The sequence below is a fragment of the Mandrillus leucophaeus genome, unplaced genomic scaffold (genome assembly GCF_000951045.1).
Source record: "Mandrillus leucophaeus isolate KB7577 unplaced genomic scaffold, Mleu.le_1.0 Scaffold664, whole genome shotgun sequence".
In the NCBI taxonomy this organism is placed as follows: domain Eukaryota; kingdom Metazoa; phylum Chordata; class Mammalia; order Primates; family Cercopithecidae; genus Mandrillus; species Mandrillus leucophaeus.
The window spans coordinates 174830-196357 of record NW_012107186.1 but is presented as its reverse complement, the minus strand read 5'-3'; the positions used below and the strand labels follow the sequence as shown (position 1 = coordinate 196357).

Genomic DNA, 21528 nt, shown 5'->3' with positions numbered 1-21528 from the left:
GACAGAGCAAGACTCCATCTCAAAATAAATAAATAAATAAATAAAAATAAAAGGAAAACTTGGCATTTCAACTAAAAACCTAAAGTTGTCCTCACCACCAGATACTCAGTATCACAGAGAAGTAGGAGGATTTTGAATTCCAAGGGGAGCTACATTCACCACCATTGTTTATCAGTCATGTTGCCCCCTCAGCCGTAGCATTGAGAATAATCTTTACATACTCTTTGGAAATCCTGAAGCCAGCACTACTTTTTCCACATGGAGGAACCCAGCAAAAGGCCCTCTTAGGCTGCTATAAAACCCCGGAGAATGGCGCAAACCCGGGAGGGGGAGCTTGCAGTGAGCTGAGATCCGGCCACTGCACTCCAGCCTGGGCGACAGAGCCAGACTCCGTCTCAAAAAAAAAAAAGTAAATAAATAAAAAAACTCTTGACCAAAAAAACACCTGTTGGCAGAAGAGTAATAGGCCTCGCCTGAGCTACACAGTAAGTTTTCCCAAATGTGCTTTAGTCCTGGCTACTCACTTACCAAAAAGAAGAAAAAGAAAAACAAAAAAAAAAGAAAGAAAGAAAAAAAGAAAAGCCTTAGATGGTAATGGTGGCTTCAAGTGACACTACCAAGGTATGAAAGGAAAATAAATCTCAAGACCCCCAAATCACTAAGCCAAAGGGAAAAGCCAAGCTGGGAACTACATGAGGCAAACCTGCCTCCCATTTTATTCCTACATAAGACAGCTACAAAGACAAAAAGCTACATACCTCCCTCACAATTTACCCACAAGGAAACTCCTTGTGGACTTCAAGATCTGTACCCTAAAACAGTTCTGCTGAACTTCACCTTGGCAATGCAAATGGGTGCAGGACAAAGGACAGAACTCAAAGTCATCCCTCTGCTCACCTGAGACAAACACATATCTGATTGCTTCCTCTGCCCTATTGTTTTTGTAAAAATGAAGATTCAGGCCAGGCATGGTGGCTCATGCCTGTAATCCCAGCACTTCAGGAGGCCGAGGTGGGTGGATCACCTGGGGTCAGGAGTTCAAGACCAGTCTGGCCAACATGGTGAAACCCTGTCTCTACTAAAAACACAAAAATTAGCCAGGTGTGGTGGCAGGCGCCTGTAATCCCAGCTACTCAGGAGGCTGAGGCAGGAGAATCACTTAAACCTGGGAAGTGGAGGTTGCACTAGCCAGGATTACGCCATTGCAGTCTAGCCTGGGCAACAAGAGTGAAACTCCGTCTCGGAAAAAAAAAAAGTAGATTCACTGAGCCAACTGAGGCATAAGTGACTCTTCCTCTGCACCCCCCTACATGTAAATTGTGTATTCAGTGAAAGGCTGACAAAGACGCAGAAGAATGATATCTTCTCTTCTCTACCTATGACCTGGAAGCTCCTACTTCCAGTTGTCCTGCCTTTCCAGACCGAACCGGTGCACACTTTACATGCATCGATTGATGTCTCATGTCTCCCTGAAATGTATGAAACCAAGCCGCACCTTGGCCACCTTGGACACACGTCCTCAGGACCTCCGGAGGCTGTGTCACAAGTGTGTTCTTAACACTGGCAAAATAAACTTTCTAAATTGACAGACCTGTCTCAGTTACTTTTGGGTTGACAAAGGAATGCCTAGGCTGTTTGTTGAAATCCTTTGAAATCTACTGGCCACTGACTCTGCTCGGCAATGTCAGGCCCTGGGGGAAATCAAAGCCTCAGTGAACTCAAAAACCAACAAAGGGGAACTGCTATTCCCAGCTACTCCCTGGCTGCCTGGACTGTCCCAGGTCTGTGATGAAGCAGGGGGAGCCACAGACACTGGGAGAATCCGATGTAAGCCATCGTGAAATAAACCGAGCTGGTCTTGGGGAGTTGGGCAGAGAAGGAGCACTTTGGAGACAGGGCAGCTTTCATTTGCTCCTGAGATTTTGATCTTGGGCTTTATCATTTGATCCAGAGCTTGGAGGCTGGTGTCTTTGAGAACATTTTAGGTGGAATAAATGGGTGGGCAGGATGGAGCTATTCATATCTCAATACTCACGGTGTCCCTGCCAGTGCTGGAGTCTGACTCTGCCTGCACAGGAAGCACGCACCCAGCAGCTCAAGCTGACCGTCGTGGATTGATTCTAGATCCCAGAATGAGTGTTCTTGCCACAGCAAGTACTGCTAGGAAGTTACCTTTGAGGGAACTCCACCTGACAATGGTATTTGCAGGACCGCTTCCTGGGATTGCAATGCACACACATACACACACACACCACATTTTTTCTGTCATCAAGCAGCTACAGGAGACCACCATATTATTCCCAATTGGCCGCCAAATGCATCCTTGTTACCACACTTCTTTGAGCTTGAGTTTGTCATTAGTTACCTGGGACCTCGGCATGTTTTCCTCTTCCCTCCCTCCCTTCCTCTCTCCCTCCCTGTGAGGTGAAGAAAATAAAGATAATAACAGTGAAAATCTAGAGAACCCCACATGCTTCCTGCAGAGTGCTTTAGGAATAAAAGACATTGATGTTAGTTTTTTCCCCTGTAATTAAAATGTCCTTTAAGGAGGACTGCACGCTTGACTGATGCACCCTGGGCAAAAAGCCAGAGGGCCAAACTGACCTGTGGAGACTTGTGGGGGTGGCACCTAGGGAGGAGATCAGAGGCATTTCTCTACCCCACGGGGTAATGTGGGGCGCGAAAGCCACCTGCTTCCCTCTCCCAGCACCTAGCGAATAGTGCTCTGGAACTAAGGCCCCTCTGCTCCATCCACAGCCTCAGTTCCTTCCTGGGGGTTCATCGGGGGAGGGAGGAAACTGGGGGACCCCAGAGGGCCCTCGCAGCAGTCACAGCCACGTGTCCCAAGGCAGCCGATTTTCCTTTTATTGCCTGCTCGTCTTGAGGTGCTCCCACAGCCTATTTGGGGCATTTCTGTATCGTTCTTTTCACCTTCTCCCTTACTCTGCCAGCAGAGGCTCCTCCAATGAATGCAAACTCCCTAGTTTCCCTTCCCCTGACTCCCTCTCACCTCCAAAACACTCCAGCCTATCCCAATCACATGCAAATGCAAACAGACATCTCCCCTCTGGAGTGGATTCTAGCGGATCCTCTAGTTGCCTGAATTACAAAGTTGGTCCGTTGGTTAAAGCATTCCTTCACTGGCTCAGCTTGCTGGAAAGACTTTTAAGAGACAGAAGAGGAGACAGACCCCAACACAGAAACCCGACCTACCGCGGCTTGCTCCTTGCCTTTCCTCGCAGAGGTTTTCTCTCCAGCCCTGGACTCCTGTAGGATCTCAGCTCTGAGCTCCCTGAACAGCTCCAGCCTCCTTTAAGTTTCCAGGCAGGGGGTGGGGTCGGTGGCCCCGGCTGGGCGTGTTTCTGTGTGGCGGGAGGATGCTCAGTGGACAGGGCCATGAGGGAGCTGGGGCGGGCCTGTTTTTATAAAGCAGGGGGAGGAAGTTCACGGTGGAAGCAGCACAGCCCATCCTGGCTTCGGACCAGGCTGATTATTCACAGCCCTGATGTCATTGAATCGCAGGAATTTGTAAGTGGGACGGGATCTTAAGATTCATCTTCCTTTAGAGTCTTAGTGTCCAAGACTTAAAAGGGACTTTCAGGACCCTGTGATGACAAGAAGTGTTTATAATTCTAAAGGCACCAGGCTGCGGCTGGGAGTGGGGTGTTTCTGGAATCTGTGGCTGTAGCTCTGGCCTCTCAGGACATGAGAGGTTAAGATTGGAACACTTTGTGTGGTGGCGGGAGCTTAGGGGGGTAGCCACTGAGAAGGCAGGACTAGCCTCTGGCTCACCTGCGGTGGGAAGTGCCCCCATAGGGATTTGCTCCAGTAGGCATCTCAGGCCCAGCTCTGTAATTTTAGGGAGAATCTTTCTCTTCCCTGTAAAGTGCAGGGCTGCAGTAGGTGGCCTCTGGGGAGTTTCTGACTCCAGCATCCCCTCGAGTGGGCCCAGGGAATATACACAGGGCCTTGGGGCCAACATGCCTGAAATTCGATGAAAGCCATCAGCCCTTAAGCCCACAGAAGCCTTTCAGTGTTTGCTTGTAAAATGCCCCTGGAAATAGACAAGCCATTTCCCTTGCTGACACCTTTTCAGATGACTAAGAAATAAAAGCCCTGTGGTGTAGGGGAAAGTCTTAGGTTTAAATCTGGCTGTGCCAGTAACTGGGGTATGACCTCAGTCAAGGTTTCAACTATGCTGAGCTCTGGCTTTTGCATCTGCAGGTCACGTGAGGATCAGAGAGAAGCCATGCATGTCAGGTCCCTGGCACATCATGGGGCTCAGCAGGAGCATCTATCATCATTGGTTCATGTCTGGCTGAGACCAGACCTTTTAAAAATTAGAGAGAGGTGAAAGAAAGAATGCAGGGAGGGAAGAGAAGTTTGGCAGAGGAAATTGCAGGACGACCGACTATCCAGGAGAGGCCAGATTTCATACATTCTGATCCTAAATATACTCATATGTGTCAAACCATGAGTGCTGAGTTTGAAGTTGAAAGGCACCTAACTGCTTTTCACATTGCTTTCAAACTGCTTTTCCACATTTTTATCAAACTGCAGCCCTGCTGATGGTCATTGTAGAAAAGGTGCATTGGGGGTGGGTCGCCTGCTGAGCGTGGGAGGTAGACCTCCCATGAGCGGCAGCAACTGTGGGTCTGTCTGGTGGGCACGGGGCTGCTTTGCTGCAACGTGGTCTAAGATGGTGAGGTGGTCTAAGATGGTGAGGTGGTCTAAGATGGTCAGGTGGTCTAAGACTGTCTCTTATACACATCTAGATGTGTATAAGAGACAGGTGGTCTAAGATGGTGAGGAGGGAAGCTTTTTTGGGGGGTGGGGCATTGTGGTTCAGCAGGGAGTGCTGGTCAGGAGGACTCTCATTTGAACTCTTGAGAGGATGGTTTTCCACTGAATGGTTGCACTTAAATACTGGAACCCGAACCTCTATGGGAAACAACATGGAGATTTCCCAAGTAACTAAAAATAGGACATCCATTTGACCCAGCAATCCCACTACTGAGTATCTATTCAAAAAAAAAAAAAGAATTCATTACATCAAAAAGACACCTGCACTCATGTGTTTATCACACACAATTCATAACAGCACAATTCACAGTAGCAAAGGCACAGAATCAACCTAAGTGTCCATCATTGGAGGACTGGATAAAGAAAATGCACATATACACCAAGGAATATGACAAAGCCATAAAAAACAATAAAGTCTGTCTTTTGGAGCAACATGGATGAAACTGGAGGCCATTATCCTAACTGAAATAACTCAGGAACAGAAAGTGAACAACCACATGCATTCACTTATAAATAGGGGCTAAACAATGGGAGACTGAGAGGAGAGGGTTTGCAGATCATTAGCCGGGGCCCTGAGCTTTGCTGAAATATACCCGAATGATTAAGACCCAGTAATACCCTGCAGCCCTAGAAACTGGGGTATCTGTGTTCCTTCTGAATTGAGATCGGTTTCCCTTGGACAGATTCTGGAGAAGCCTGAGAATGCAGAAGTAGGAGTGGGCAGGCTGATAAGGTGACAGTGGGAGGCTTGATTTTAGTCAAGGGATCACGTCGAGGAAAAGAAAATAATAGAAAAAAGGGAAATAAATCTTGGTGACCTCACATCCTGGGAACATTTTATCAAAGTCCTTCGTTTTCAAAACAGAGAAATAAATCCAGGCCTAGATAACACAGATACAAAGTGGGCACAGGGAAACTGGATGGGGAATTGCTGCAGAGCTTTTCCCAGCCCGGCTGTTTCTGCAGCGGGCGCCTCCTCCGTGGAATGCATGAGTCATGCAGGTGGCAGGGGCAGAGAACAGGCGCTGCTTGGACCCTTCTCACTGGGGCAGGTGGCAGGATGGGCATTCGAAAGAGAGCCATGCTGAGACTCTTTTCAGCTGGGTAAGAAATGACGTGATGTCTCTGGAAACTCAGAGAAAGGAAAAGTAGGCAAGAAACTTACGACAAGCTGGTTTTGGACCAGAAGATGGACATTTTGTGTCTAAACTAAAATTTAATTTTGGTAGTCATCTGGTTTTCCAGGGGATGGGGTAAATGTCATGATGGATCTGAAATTGGTGTTATTGTGCACGCCTTGTCTGGGTCTCAATCTAGACCAGGAATCCCTGACCCCCGGGCCGTGGACTGGTATCTGTCCATGGCCTGTAAGGAACCAGGCTGCACAGCAGAAGGTGAGTGGCTGGAGAGCCAGTGAAGCGTCATCTGTGTTTACAGCCGCTCCCCATCGGTCGCATTACTGCCTGAGCTGCGCCTCCGGTGAGATCAGCAGTGGCACTAGAGTCTCATAGAAGTGCAAACCCTACTGTGAACTGCACATGCGAGGGATCTAGGTTGTGCACTTCTTATAAGAATCTAATGCCTGATGATCTGTCACTGTCTTCTATCACCCCCAGATGGGACCGTCTAGTTGTAAGAAAACAAGCTCAGGGCTCCCACTAATTCTACATTATGCTGAGTCATACCATTATTTCATTATATTTTACAATGTAATAATAATAGAAATAAAGTGCACAATAAATGTAATCCTCTTGAATCATCCCGAAACTATCTCCCCTCCCCCGTCCGTGGAAAAACTATCTTCTACAAAACTGGTCCCTGGTGCAAAAAAGGCTGAAGACCACTGATCTAGACTAGACTCCCATGGTGGTAACAGCACCAGTTGTGTGAATTCCACACAAACAACGAGAAACATAAAACAGGACAGGCTGAAGGCATGGGAAGAACTCTTACAAATCTTATTCTTGTTAAAAGCTGTTCACCAAACTGTAGCAGGAGGTCTTTATTCTTGCAACTCTTTGGTAAGTTTGAGATTGTTTCAAAATATTAAGTTAAAAATTGGATTATTCTCTTGGAGTAGTAATTTTTTGAATATTTAGCCTGCTGACATGCATTTTTAAATCCCCATACAAGATAATGATAGGTATTCAACATTGTTTTGACTATCTAAAAACTGAAAATAACTTAGATGTCAAAAAATAGGGGCCTAGTAGACTAGGACATGTTAGAATAGTGCAATATTGTATAACCATTGGGATGACTGGTAACATAATTATACCGACATATCAAAATCAGTCATAAAATTGCCTTGCCCAAAAGAAGAAGAAAATAAATTTGTACATGAGCTGTGATATAAATAATGTAGGTCAGGCATTGTGTGTCACGCCCATAATCCCAGCCCTTTGGGAGGCTGAGGCAGGCAGACCACTTGAGATCACGAGTTGGAGACAAGCCTGGCCAACGTGGTGAAACCCCATTTGTACGAAAAATACAAAAATTAGCCAGTCGTGGTGGCGGGCACCTGTAATCCCAGCTACTCGGGAAGCTGAGGCAAGAGAATCACTTGAACCTGGGAGGTGGAGGTTGCAGTGAGCCAAGATTGTGCAACAAAAGTGAGACTCCATCTCAAAAAATAATAATAATGTAAACACTACATAGATGTATGGATAGAGATTAGAAGAGAAAATTAGATGTTGGAGTACTGTCATTATTGGTGAATTGTTTTTCAGTTCCTTTACTGATGCTTCTAAATGGCTTTCATAAAAGTAGACGTACTGGGTGACCAGCCCAGCACTCTCTCTCCGGCCCTGGAAGGGCCTGGTTGTTCATGGAAGCATGTCAGAAGAATAGGAATTTTCCTTATTCCTTATGATGGAGTATCCATGAGTTTATTCAAATTATTTTTGAACACATCTCATTTTCAATCAATTCTTTTGTGGAGTGAGTTGAGTTTCTTAGGTTGGTTTGCTGATTCTTCAACACAGAACTTTCTCTGCTCCTAAATCTACCTCTTTTGAGCCTCCTAACACATCCCCCATCCCCAGCTATCAATCTTCAAATAAACACCTCCCCCGCTTCCCCGGCCAAACCCTGCCCCGAGCTGGTGAATATGCAGACTACTGGAATGAGCCTGCGCCTGGAAGTCAAAAAGTTTCCTTTCTCTCCTCTGAGGTCAGTTGTGCGACTCTGGGCAAGTCCATTTGCCTTTGCTAAGCTATAGGTTCCTTGTGTTTCAGGTAAGAGAAGTAAACTCACAGGATTATTATTTGACTCAAATAGGATACCATGGGAAGGAAAATGCTTTGGGACATGCTATTGGTGACTTAGTAAACTGTTTCATAAACTTTTTTTGTAGCTTTGTTCTTTAGCTATATCCATCCTCAGAAGGAAAGAACTTTGCAAGGGAAAGCCTCATACTCTTTTCTCAAAGATGAAGAAAGGAACTTTAAAGAGCCCCTGACTGAAATTTTCTCCAACTGTCTCCTAAGCAACATAAGTCACACACACGAAAAAGAACCAAGGCTACAAAGTTAAGAATTGGAGAATTCTCTCAGAGCAGTAATTTTTTTGACTATTTAGCTGATATGGTTTGGCTCTGTGTCCCCACCCAAATCTCACCTTTAACTGTAATCCGCATAATCCCTACGTGTCAAGGGCAGGACCAGGTGGAGTAATTGGATCATGGGGGTGGTTTTCCCCAAGCTGTTCTAGTGATAATGAGTGAGTCTCACGAGTTCTAGTGGTTTTATTATCGTCTGGCATTTCCCCTGCTTTTGCTCATTCTCTCTTCTGCCACCCTGTGAAGAGATGCCTTCCTCCATGATTGTAAGTTTCCTGATGGTCTGCCAGCCATGGGGAACTGAGTCCATTAAACCTCTTTTCTTTATAAATTACCCAGTCTCGGGTATTTCTTTACAGCAGCATGAGAACGGACTAATACATTAGCCGAGTAAAATACATTTTTAAAATTCCCATGCAAGATAATGATAGGTCTACAACTTTGTTTTGACTGTCTAAAAACTGAAAAACAATAGTAGTTTAAACAAAAAACAATATCACTGCACTAAGTACAAGATAATAACAGGGGAAACTGCGGAGGGAAGAGAAGGGATAATAATATGGGAGCTGTGCTTCCTGTTCAATTTTTCTGTAAACCTGAAACTGCTCTAAGGAATGTCTATTAATTTAAAAAATATTGACAAGATGCAGTGGTTAACATCTATAATCCAAGCACTTTGGGAGGCCAAGACAGGAGGGTTCGCTTGAGTCCAGAAGTTTGAGACCAGTCTGGGCAACAGAGCAAGACCCTGACTCTGAGAAAATATTTTTTAAAAGTCATTCAGGGCTTGAATCTCGGAGGTGGAGGTTACTGTGAGCTGAGATCGTGCCATTGCAGTCCAGGCTGGGCAACAAGAGCGAAACTCCGTCTCAAAAAAAAAAAAAAAAAGAAGAAGAAGCCATTCAGGAGGCTGAGGCAGGCAGACCACTTTAGCCCAGGATCCCAGGGCTGCAGTGAGCTATGATCATGCCACTGCAGTACAGCCTGGGCAACAGAGCAAGACCCCAAACTCTAAAAATAAAAAAAAGAAAGTACTTGCAAATGAAAAATATTATCATTTCTGATATTATAAAATCATATCTATATTTATGTATGCATATTATACATAAGAATTTAATTTTATTTGCAGAAATATTTGGTCTGTGAGAACATTCACTGCTATCTGCTTATTTACATATCCAAGTATATCATAGCTAATGAATATAGGAATTTTATCACAGTCTTATAATTTTAAGGGTGTCTATGGTCAATCTGTTTGGTGAAATTGAGCTACTCTTTATTTAACTTAATTAATTAATTTTTTTGAGACAGGATCTCACTCTGTTGCCCAGGCTGAAGTGCAGTGGCATGATCTTGGCTCACTGCAACCTTCACCTCCCCGGTTCAAGTGATTCTCTCACCTCAGCCTCCTGAGTAGCTGGGAGTACAGGCACTACTTAGCCATGCCTGGCTAATTTTTTTTTTTTTTTGATAGAGACAGGGTTTCACCATGTCGGCCAGGCTGGTCTCGAACTCCTGAACTCAAGTTATCTGCCTGCCTCAGCCTCCTAAAGTGCTGAGATTACAGGCATGAGCAACTGTGCCCAGCCTACTCCCTATTTGAAATGTGCAAACTCTGCAAAGTGGCTGTGCTGAGGCACTTCCAAATGCCACCCGGCTGGTGCTGGAGTTCAGGGTTTCTGCTCTATGGGTCCTTCTTCTTCTGGACCTGGTGCCACCAACCTTTGCAGCCTCCTATGGAGGATGGTGCTTGTTTCCTTTCAGCCTTTCTGGTCATTTCTTTTCTTGTTTTAAAATAACAACACCAGATCAGGCGAGGTGGCTCACTCCTGTAATTCCAGCACTTTGGGAGGCCAAGGTGGGAGGATTCCTTGAGCCTAGAAGTTTGAGGCCAGCTTGGGCAACATGGCGAGACCCCATCTCTACAAATAATTCAAAAATTAGGTGTGGTGGCACATGCCTGTAGTTCCAGCTACTTAGGAGGCTGAGGTGGAAGGATCCCTTGAGCCTGAAAAGTTGAGGTTGCAGTGAGCTGTGATCGCATCACTGCACTCCAGCCTGGGAGACAGAGTGAAAGCCTGTCTCTAAAACTAAAAAATAAATAAATAAACAAACAAATAACACTGAAAATAACCAAAACCAAGTCAATATGGATAACTCAATTCCTTCTGACCCCAGGGTGACTCCAGAGTCCCAGGCCATGGCTGCGTCTGGGGTGGGCTCCTTTGGGAGAGTGGCCAAAGCCCTACTCACCTCAGTAATGAGATCACTCAGACCTGGGGGCAGGCGCGTTCCAGGAGAGCATGGTGACTTCCGCAGCAGAGGCTCTTGCATCAGTTCTGGTCACCCACGGGAGACTGCATGTGCTCGGGGTGACAGGAACACCACTGTTTACGTGGGACCCACCTCCCGCCATGGTATCACAGGACTCGCCGCCCCAGCCTCCTTCCTGAGTCAAGCATTTTTGTCCAGTGAATACAGCTTTGGTGCAGCTTTCCGTAGCTCCTCTCTCCTCCTCGCCAGGGGAAGTGACACATATTTTATAGAGCTTTTCTTTTGCTTCATTCTAACTGTACATTTTTTCCTCTGTGAGGAGTTTGCGCCAATCGAAATGAACTTGAGATCATTTTCCCCCCAGCCTGTCTTTATCTAGGGGCACACGGCTTCCTGTTTGATTTTAGTCACCGATTGGATTGATGGGCTTAATCACATTCCAAATGTCCGTTGTCCTATCTCCCTGTGTGTGCAGGACTGGCTCAGTCTGCAGCTTTTATTAGAAATCAACGGAAGCCACCAGAACACAGAGCCCTGAATGAGCACTATGGACCCGAATCATCCGACCTGAACTCCAATGTAGAAGAAAGCCCCTCTGTACGCACCTGCTGACCTGCCTGTCACCACTCTCACAGCTGTGCCGGGACAATGGCACAAACCCACCCATTCCAAAGTTACCATCTGATATGTGTGGGCTCATGCAGAAAGTATGCTATAATGTGAAGACATAAATCAGATGGAAAAACACATTGATGCCAACTTTTTTTTTTTTTTTTTTTGAGACAGAGACTTGCTCTGTCACCCTGGCTGGAGTGCAATGATGTGATCTCGGCTCACTGCAACCTCCGCCTCCCGAGTTCAAACGATTCTCCTGCCTCACCCTCCTGTGTAGCCCACTACCATGCCCGGCTAATTTTTGTGTTTTTAGTAGATACGGGGTTTCATCATATTGGCCATGCTGGTCTTGAACTCCTGACCTTAGGTGATCCACCCGCCTTGACCTCCCAAAGTGCTGGGATACAGGCTTGAGCCACTGTGCCCAATGCCAACTTTTAAAAAATGCACACTCCCTCAAAGGGTTAACAGCACAGGAGAGGTTGTTGCTGAAGGTTTGCAAGGTAATTGCTCTGAAATCATATTAGAAACCAAAGCAGTAGGTGTGCTTCCCCAGTAGAGAGTGTTGACAGGGACTTGGGTTTAGAATAAGAAGGAAAGAGTTTCCAGCATGTCAATGGGCACGGTGGTAATGGTTCACAATGGGTCATTGAGTCTAGGCTGACAGAGGGCAAAGGGCTGAAAGATAGGGAGGAGTAGCGCTGAGGAGCTGTGGAGACTCCAGGAGCAGGAGGCAGGGAGCTGGGAGGGCCATCACACACAGCTGTCCCCCTTAACCACAAGGATGTGTTCCAAGATCCCAATGGATGCCTGAATCCATGAGTAGTACCAAGCACTATATATAAAATGCTCTTCCCTATACATCCATACTTAGGATCAAGGTTAATGTGACCGGGCGCGGTGGCTCATGCCTGTAATCCTAGCACTTTGGGAGGCCAAGACAAGTGGATCAGGAGTTCGAGATCAGCCTGGGCAACATGGTAAAACCCTGTCTCTACTAAAAATAAAAAACTTAGCCGGGTGTGGTGGCGTGTACCTGTAGTCTCAGCTACTCAGAAGACTGAGGCATGAGAATAACTTGAATCCAAGAGGCGAAGACTGAAGTGAGCCGAGATCGTGCCATTACACTCCAGCCTGGGCGACAGAGGGAGGCCGTGTCTCAAAAAAAAATTTAAAAAAAAAAACAACAAAAAAAAACATGGTTAATGTATAAATTAGGCGTGGCAACAGACTAACAACAACAACCAATAGTAAAATAGAACAATCATATCAAGGTACTATAATAAAAGTTATGTGACTGTGGTCTCTATATATATACCTCTTTCTCAACTTATTATAGTTCTGAGCTGGGCACGGTGTGGCTCACACCTGTAATCCCAGCACTTTGGGAGGTCAAGGTGAAAGATCGCTTGAGGCCAGGAGTTCAAGATCAGCCTGGGCAACATAGTGAGACCGACCTCATCTTTACAAAAAAATACAGAAAATTAGCCAGGCATGATGGTTTGCGCCTGTGGTCCAGCTACTTGGGAGGCTGAGGTAAGGCGATCTCTGCAGCCCAGGAGGTCAAGGCTGCAGTGAGTGCTATACCACGGGTAGTTACCCTGTGGAAAGTGAAACCACAGATAAGCCAGGGGAGTCACTCTAACATGGAGCAGAGAAGGAAGCAGCGGTGGGGAAATGAAAGCATTCTGAGTCATCAAGGAAGGTGACAGTGATTCCTGATTCTGCATGGCGTGGCCCTCCAGGTCATCATACCACCACCACGATACCTCAAGGATGGTAAGGATTTGGAGAGAAGAGGGAGAGAGGAAGGAGAATCGAACAAGGAGAAGCAAGAGAATTCCCCAAGAGCCTGCCTTGCAGACCCCAGGTGGGCCTAAGGACCAACTTTGTAAGTGCATCGCCTTTCACAAAACTCCTTCATGCACACCACCACATCTGCTCTTCACAAGTGTCATATCCTGAGAAACAGACAGAGATGGTGTCATACCCAATGCACAGAACAGGAAACCAAGGCCCAGAGAGGTCAGGTGACTTGCCTATGGCCACAGGTTTGCTCATCGGTACATAAGGGAAACCAACAAGGCCAACCACAGTGGAATCTGGGTTCCAGCCAGGGCGCCATGCACAGAGACACTCCATGCCTTTGGGCCACCTGTCAGCCTCCCAGAAGGCAGCTCAAGTGAGGACGGAGTTTGTTGATGTTTTGTCTGCTGCGCTGCACGCAGAGCCCACACCAGAGGAGAAACACTGATGACAGCATGCTGGCCAGGAGGGATTGCGGTGGCAGTTGCATGTCCTGTGGCTTCCTGGAGCTCAGGCCACCCCTGCAGATGCTGCGGCTGGTCCCCAAGGCAGAGGCGGCAAGTGGGGCTCCTGTCTCCGCAGAACATTCCTGAGACTTTGCATGATATTTCCTCCTGCTTGCTCACTCATGATGGGAACAGAGACCCCTTCCTGAGTCCCACAACTGCTCCACGTCTCCTCTGGGGCCTTCTGTGCCCATGTCCCAGTTAGGAGCTCCCAGCTGAGCACAGGAACCATTGGTCTCAGTGGCTGCAGCCTCCTGGCCAGAGGGCAGGTGCCAATCCGGGAAGCTGCAGCTGCGGTGGCACTTTGCCCTCACAGCAGCCTCCACTCTGCGGGGCCAGGACAGGTGGCCCATTTTCCATCCCCACAGATGCCAAAGGCATTGCCTGGCCAGAGTCTTTAAGTTGTCCCTGCAGATGTTGGCAGCCTCCTGGCCTGCGCTCAGCCACTAGGATGTCAGAGCAGCAGGAGGTTGTGCTCCGGAAGGGCAGAGCTGTCCTGGCTGTGCCACAGGGCCAGGAGGGGAAGCCATTTTCCAGCTGAACGAGGCTGGAGGAGGCCAATGGGGGAACAGGCCCACACGTGGAACACATCTACCCAAAGGCCCTGGCATCCCGCATTAACATCAACATGATCCAGAGGTCAAACCACACCCGAGACCATCTGCCGTGAGCCACTGAGCAAGCCGCTTCGCTTCTTGGACCGAGTTTCCTCATCTGTAAAATGGGAATGTGAGCGGGGCACAGTGGCTCCTGCCTATGACCCCAGCACTTTGAGAGGCTGAAGCAGAGGGATCACTTGAGCTCAGGAGTTTGAGACCAGCCTGAGCAACACAGTGAGATCTCATCTCTACAAAACATTTTAGAAAATTAGCCTGGCTTGGTGTCTGCCTGTGCTAACAGTGACTCGAGAGGCTGAGGGTGAGGTGGGAGGATTGTTTGCTTGAGTCCAGGAGGTCGAGGCTGCAGTGAGCCATGTTCATGTGACTGCACTCCAGGCTGGGTGACAGAGCAAGACCCTGTCTCTTAAATAAATAAATAAAACAAAAGTAAATAAAATGGGAATGCACCTGACACTATCTACCCTAAAGGGGGTTTAGAGGATCAAAGGAGATTTTGTGCAACATTTCTATAATCAAGCATGCATTAAATTATTATTCCCTAATAAGTAACTTTGTAAACTTCACAGACCAGAAAGGAGGATCGGGAGCAGAGAAGGTGGGAAGGAATGCAGCTACCTCTGCAGCTCTGCCTGGGAGCCCAGCTGCATGGGATGTTGTTCAGGCCGCCCTGGGGTCCTCCAGCTGTGCTAGTGGAAGCACTGGGGGTTTAGGGGGTCAACAGTGCAGGGAGCAAAGCACCCAGTGGCTGAACGGCACCATTTCCCTGAAGCACTCCTGCCTCCCCTAAAAAGCAAGTAGTGCCTGACTGCCAAATTCCTATAAAAGATTCAAGGTAAAGGAATAAACAAAAATACATCTGAAGTGCTCCTATCTGGCAGCCAGGAGTTGGACAAAAAGTCAAACTCAAGTGTTTATTAATATATTAAGTCACCTACCCTCCCAAGCTGAAAGGAGAATGTGCTTCAGTGGATGGTCCAAACTTCCTCAGTGGTGACAGAAGACATCGAAGGGCCATGGCCCCCTGTTGGTGTGTGCTGGCACGCCCACCGCAGAGAACATTCGGGGAACCCAGGAACCTGCATTCTTATTTCCTGGTGGTTTCAGGTCCCTGGGAGAGGCTGTGTTCCTGAGAGTGACTGCCATTAGCAAACGCATGTCTCTGTGATTCTGTGTGGCTCTCTTGTGCCCCCAACAAGATTATCCAGCATGCAGGGGAGGCCTCTGGGGTCTGGCCTCTTGCTGTAACCAACCGTGACCACTGGCACTCCTGTTGTCAAGGTTTCAAACATTTCACAACCACAGGTTCCCTTGACCTGACTATAATTTTAAAAACAGGCCAGGTGTGGTGACTCCCGGCTACAATCCCAGAGCTTTGGGAGGCCAAGGTGGGAGGATTGCTTGAAGCCAGGAGTTTCAGACCAGCTTGGGCAACATAGCAAGACCCCATCTCTAAAAAAAAAAAAAAATTTAAAAATTAGCCAGGCATGGTGGCACATACCTGTAGTCTCAGCTACTCAGGAAGCTGAGGTAGGAGGATTGCTTGAGCCTGGAAGATTGAGGCTGCATTGAGCTATGATTGCTCCACTGCACTCCAGCCTGGGCAACAGAGCAAGACCATGTCTCTTGAAGAAAAAGGGTAGGGAGAGGTGCAGTGGCTCACTCCTGTAATCCCAGCACTTTGAGAGAGTGAGGCAGGAGAATTGCTTGAGCTCAGGAGTTTGAGGCCAGCCTGGGCAACATAGGGAGATCCTGTCTCTACAAAAAAAAAAAAAAAAAAAAAAAAAAAAAAGGCTCAGCCAGTTTAATGTCATCATCACCTCCTAAGAAACTGATTTGATCATTTGTCAAAATCTGACATTTATAAAATCTGACTGTATAACACTTCCTCGGACAGAACTTCTGCCAGGTTTCCCTGCTGTTCTCCTATCCCCAGAGTCCTCTCTCTGGTTCTAGGACGTCCTGGAAGCTGTCCTCAGGAGCACTGTGCCAGGAGGGGAATCTCTCCTGACGGAGCTTTTCCTGATCCAGAGAGGCTGCTTCACATCACAGTTTCACTCTGGTCTACTTATTAGGACCCAGGAAGCCTTGCTTCCATCAAACAGAACCTATGCCTCTAATTCAAGGCACAGGAGGGGCCCTCACTCCCCTGGGAATGAGAAGGACAAAGATGAAAACACCCATATGATTATGTGCTCAGCCTTCTCCTCCTCAGTGCTGGGTTCTGCTAGGCCAGGTAGCGTGCTGCAGAAGCTAGTGACATTTGTTCTTGGCCCTCAGGACAAATGTCTCAGAAGTCTAGGGAAAGGAGACAGGGAAGTACTAGAGCTGGCGGGTGGAAACACTTTTCTGGGAAGGGCCGGGTGGTGAATAGTGTAGGCTGTACAGGCCGCATGATCTCTGTCGTAACTACACAATTGTGCCCTTGCAGTGTGAGAACAGCCAGGGACCCTATGCAATGAGTGTGGCTGTGTTCTAATAAGATGTTATTTCTAGGCCAGACACAGTGGCTCATGCCTGTAATCCCAGCATTTTGGGAGGCTGAGGCAGGTGGATCACTTGAGGTCAGAAGTTGGAGACCAGCCTGGCCAACATGGTGAAACCCCATCTCTACTAAAAATGCAAAAACTAGCCAGGAGTGCTGTCGCGTGCCTGTAATCCCAGCTACGCAGGAGGCTGAGGGAGGAGAATCACTTAAACCCGGGAGGCGGAGGTTACAGTTAGCTGAGATCATGCCACTGCATTCCAGCCTGGGTGACAGAGTGAGAGGTTATTTACAAAATCGGGTGGTGATTTGGATTTAGTCCGTAGGCTGTTGTTTGCCACCTTACACTAGAGAGGAGACACACAGGACAGAAGCAGCTCAAAGGAGGGAGTGGTCGCTTTTACTGAGCAGGGGGTTAGAATGGGACAGGCTTCGTAGGACAGGCGTTGCTGTGCAGACCTGAATAAGGGAAGTAGGCATTTGCCAAGCAGGCTGGGGCGAGGGGCACTGCTGGAAAGGGGGGCATAGGTGGGAGCCGAAGCCCTGCAGCATGGCATCGTGGCGGCCATGGCAGTCTCAGCCCATCAGTGTGGCTGGAGTCGGGGGAGGTGAAAGCCAGAGATTAGGCTAGACAGGGAGGCGGGGCCAGCTCTGAGAGGCACTGTGAGCCACGCTAAGGGCTTTGGTCTTTATCCTCAGGGCAGGGAGAATAGGAACTAATGGAGCCTCTGGGTTTCATCGCTGTTCCAGATAGTTTACATAAATGATTAATGATCTCATTCATTCTCACGAAATTTGATGAGGTGGGTGTTACACATCCCATTTTGCAACAGCAACACTAGCTCAACGTTTACTGCTTTCCCTAAGTGGCAGAGTCCGGTCCAACCCAGATCCTCCAGGAGCTGGACCCCTGCTCTCTCCACAGTGCAGCCTCCAACGGAGCCTGAGACCCAGGACGCTTTTCCTCCCTCATCCTATTGCCAGGAACCACCCCCCTCCTCACCCCACCAACAGGAAGGGTTCAGAGAATGCCACGATTTCCCAGAGTTGGACCCTGGAACCTGGGGTGGTACAGGGTGGGGACCTCAAGGCGTTGGCCACGCACCCTGGGAAGCTGCCTGGGGATGCAAAAGCCTGGCTCCCTTGGGGAGAAGGGAGTGGAGTGTTTGTCTGCTCTGCTCCCTTCATCCTGGCTGAGACCCACCCGGAGCCCACCCAAGGGGTCGTGGCTCCACAGCTCTGTGACTGAGGTCACCAGGCGAGAGGAATTCCAGAGATTCCTGCTGAGGCGTCAGCCCCAGCTCATCTCCTCTCTGCACCCAGTTTACTCGGTTGCTTAGTTGCAGAACATTTTGGTTCTTTTCATTCCACTCTCTGAAAGTTGGAGCCATTTGCAAGAACAGGTCCCTTTTCCTCTGTCATATGCACCAGGCATTTGGGGAATCCTCACCGAATATCTGTTGAGTTAAACAATTAATACTGAAGTGCATCATTTGTACAAATGCCTTTTATTTACTCCTTCACATTTACTCCACACCAAGCAAGACCTTCTGCCACCATTTTATAGAGATTTGTCCTTAAAGAAGTCTGGCTCAGCCAAGTGTGGTGGCTCATACCTGTAATCCAGGCACTTCGGGAGGCTGAAGTGGGTGGATCACCTGAGGTCATGAGTGTGAGACCAGCCTGGCCAATATGGCGAAACCCTGTCTTTACTAAAAATACAAAATTAGCCAGGCATGGTGGCAGGTGCCTGTAATCCCAGCTACTCGGGAGGCTGAGGCAGGAGAATCGCTTGAGCCCAGAAGGTGGATGTTGCAGTGAGCTGAGATAGCACCACTGCACTCCAGCCTGGGTGACAGACTGAGACTCTCTCTCTCTCTATATATATATATTTATATATATATAAAAATAAATAAAATTTAAAAAACAGCAAAGAAATCTGGCTCCTTGCAACTCAAAGTGTGGACTTGGGACCAGCAGCAACTGGGAGCTTGTGAGAAATGCAGATTCCCGTGCTCCACCCCAGACCTGCTGAACTAGAAGCTTTATTACAAAAAGATCCTCCAGTGTTTCATGTGCACGTTAAGATCTGAGAAACAATGGAGACGTGACTTTGCACTTGTACCCTGAAATAATCACTAACCCCAATTCCATGCCTTTGATAACTTCTAAAGTGATATTCTTTATATATTCAGAATCAAGTTACATTCCGAGTTCAGGAAACATCATGAGCCCCTACAAATTTCCTCTTCCAAATTCTTCCCCTTGAGTGTACCTGTCCCATCCCTGTTTTTGGCAACAATAATGGTTTTAAGTAGGTAAGAAGGAAGTGAGTAGAAAAATGTTGAAATGACACATTTGAGGGTGACAGCCGAACACCTCGTCTCTGAAATTGCCACTCTGCGTAGGGTGTGTACATCCTGTGCCCTGTTAATTCATTCCTTTGCCAAGTCTTTAGCCATCTAAAGAGAAGATAAGGTGGTTTTTCCAAGGTCACGCACATAGCAGCAGGGATGGGGAGGGGAGAGGGACACGTAAGCCCAGAGGATGCCCTGGTTGTGCCAATGTCCCCGGAAAGACAGGAGAAACCCATGTGCCAGGCCAGTGCCCTCCCTTGCCGTGGCAGGCAGGGTTTCTACATTTCTGGCTGCAGCAGCTGCTTCTTCATGGCCACTGCCTTTGGTGGAAGGAAGAATGCCAGCTTCCACATCAGACACCTGTTTTAAATCTTAGTTCCACAATTTACCAGTAGTGTGGCCTTCAGCGAGACACATGCTCTCTGAGCCTGTTCCGACAGGGACAATATTCACTTTGCAGAATAGCTCTGACGACTGAAGAAAACATGTCAGCTGGGCCTGCAGTGTTCAGCTTGTATTAGATGTTATTTCTCAGAGAGGTGCCCCTAGTCATCTCCCAACCACGTGTTGTACACATTGCCACCTCGTTCCACAACCTTCACTGACACTCTGCTACCTGTGGGAAAATGTGCAGACTCTAGAACTCAAGGCCTCCCCGATCTGGTCCCCATCTCACACTTCCAGCCTATTTCTATCCTACTTCTCCTTTAAATGAAGGTGTGCTAACAAATCTGATTTTCTTATTTCTAATTTACATAATATTATTTTTTCTAGAAATATATAGACAAGTCCAATGGCGCAGGAATCCCCAACCTCCGGGCCATGGACTGGTGCCAGTCCATGGCCTGTTAGGAACCGGGCCACATAGCAGGAGGTGAGTGGCAGGCCAGCTAGCATTACCACCTGAGCTCTGCTTCCTGTCGGATCAGCAGCAGCATTAGATTCCCACAGGAGTGTGAGCCCTATTGTGAACTGCGCATGTGAGGGATCTAGGTTGTGTGTGTGCTCCTTATCAGAATCTAATGCCTGATGATCTGTCACTGTCTCCCATCACCCCTAGACGGAACTGTCTAGTTGCAGGAAAACAAGTGCAGGGCTCCCACTGATTCTACACATTATACTGAGTCGTACCATTATTTCATTATATATTACAATGTAATAACAATAGAAATAAAGTGCATAATAAATGTAATCCTCTTATATCTTCCTGAAACCATGACCCACAACCCTGGTTCATAGAAAAATTGTCTTCTACAAAACCAGTCCCTGGTGCCAAAAAGGTTGGAGAATTCTTCAACGGACTGTTAAGAGTGCTGGTTGAGACTAGGCTCAGTAGCTCACACCTGTAATCCTTTGGGAGGCTGAGGTGGGCGGATCGCTTGAAGTCAGGAGTTCAAGACCAGCCTGGTCAAGATGGTGAAACCCCATCTCTACTAAAAATACAAAAATTAGCTGGGCATGGTGGCACATGTCTGTAGTCCCACCTACTGGGGAGGCTGAGGCAGCAGAATCGCATGAACTCAGGAGGTGGAGGTTGCAGTGAGCAGAGATCACGTCACTGCACTTCAGCCTGGGCAACAGAGTGAAACTCCGTCTCAAAAAAAAAAAAAAAAAAAGTGCTGGTTGATTATAGGACTTAAGCCACTTAATTGATGACTTCTCTTATGCCTGCTAGGGAATTTTGGTGTTTTTCTTCATGGACAAATAATATTCCTTATTTCCAAATAGCTGTACCTCCTTTTTCTATTAAAATAATCCTAAGGTTATTATTGGTAAAAGCGTATTTAAAGTTTAACCCAAGTTCCATTTAAACAACTATGTCAAAGTGAAGTTGGCCTCTTCCACTATTAATAAATCTTCTCACTATTTTGCAACATAGATGACGTCATTCTGTTAACTGTTAACGTTCGTTATGGGATTTTAAACTGATAAGAGTTGGGTGTATAGTTCCAGTTAATTTTTTATGCTAACTATGTAACTTTTTGTCTTTGCTCACTTTTATTATTACTTTGTTATTTTCTTTTGTTGTTGTTTTTTGTTTTGTTTTGCTTTGTTTTTGTTTGCTTGAGATGGAGTCTCACTCTGTCACCCAGGTCGGAGTACAGTGGCGCAATCTCAGCTCACTGCAACCTCCGCCTCCCAGGTTCGAGCGATTCTCCTGCCTCAGCCTCTCGAGTAACTGGGATTACAGGCTCATGCCACCATGCCCGGCTAACTTTTGTATTCTTAGTAGAGATGGGGTTTCACCATATTGGTCAGGCTGGTCCCGAACTCCTGACCTCAGGTGTTCCACCCACCTCGGCCTCCTAAAGTGTTGAGATTACAGGTGTGAGTCACCGCACCCGGCCTACTTTGTTATTTTCATACAGCACTGTTTCTGTTTTTTCTTTTTAAAAATTTACATCACACAGGTAGTGTGCCGACATCTTGATAAGTTTTGAGGGAGGCACATCCACCCATGATCGTGAATACTCAACCATCTGCTTATGAGCTACGAAAGGATTAC

The 21528-nt window shown here is 47.3% G+C and overlaps 1 protein-coding gene across 4 annotated transcripts in view; it reads right to left on the bottom strand.

Annotated features, from left to right (window-relative positions):
- The window catches only part of PLAT (plasminogen activator, tissue), a 49568-nt gene extending 38094 nt beyond the window's left edge, over positions 1 to 11474 (bottom strand). For 2 of the 4 annotated variants that reach the window (XM_012001557.1, XM_012001560.1), the window contains exon 1: positions 3214 to 3445. The gene's annotated coding sequence lies outside the window, so the exon portion shown is untranslated. Of the gene's footprint in view, positions 1 to 3213; positions 3446 to 11396 lie in introns of those variants that run through there. The other 2 variants (XM_012001558.1, XM_012001559.1) reach the window with 2 other exon arrangements.
- Between the last annotated feature and the right edge of the window lie 10054 nt (positions 11475 to 21528).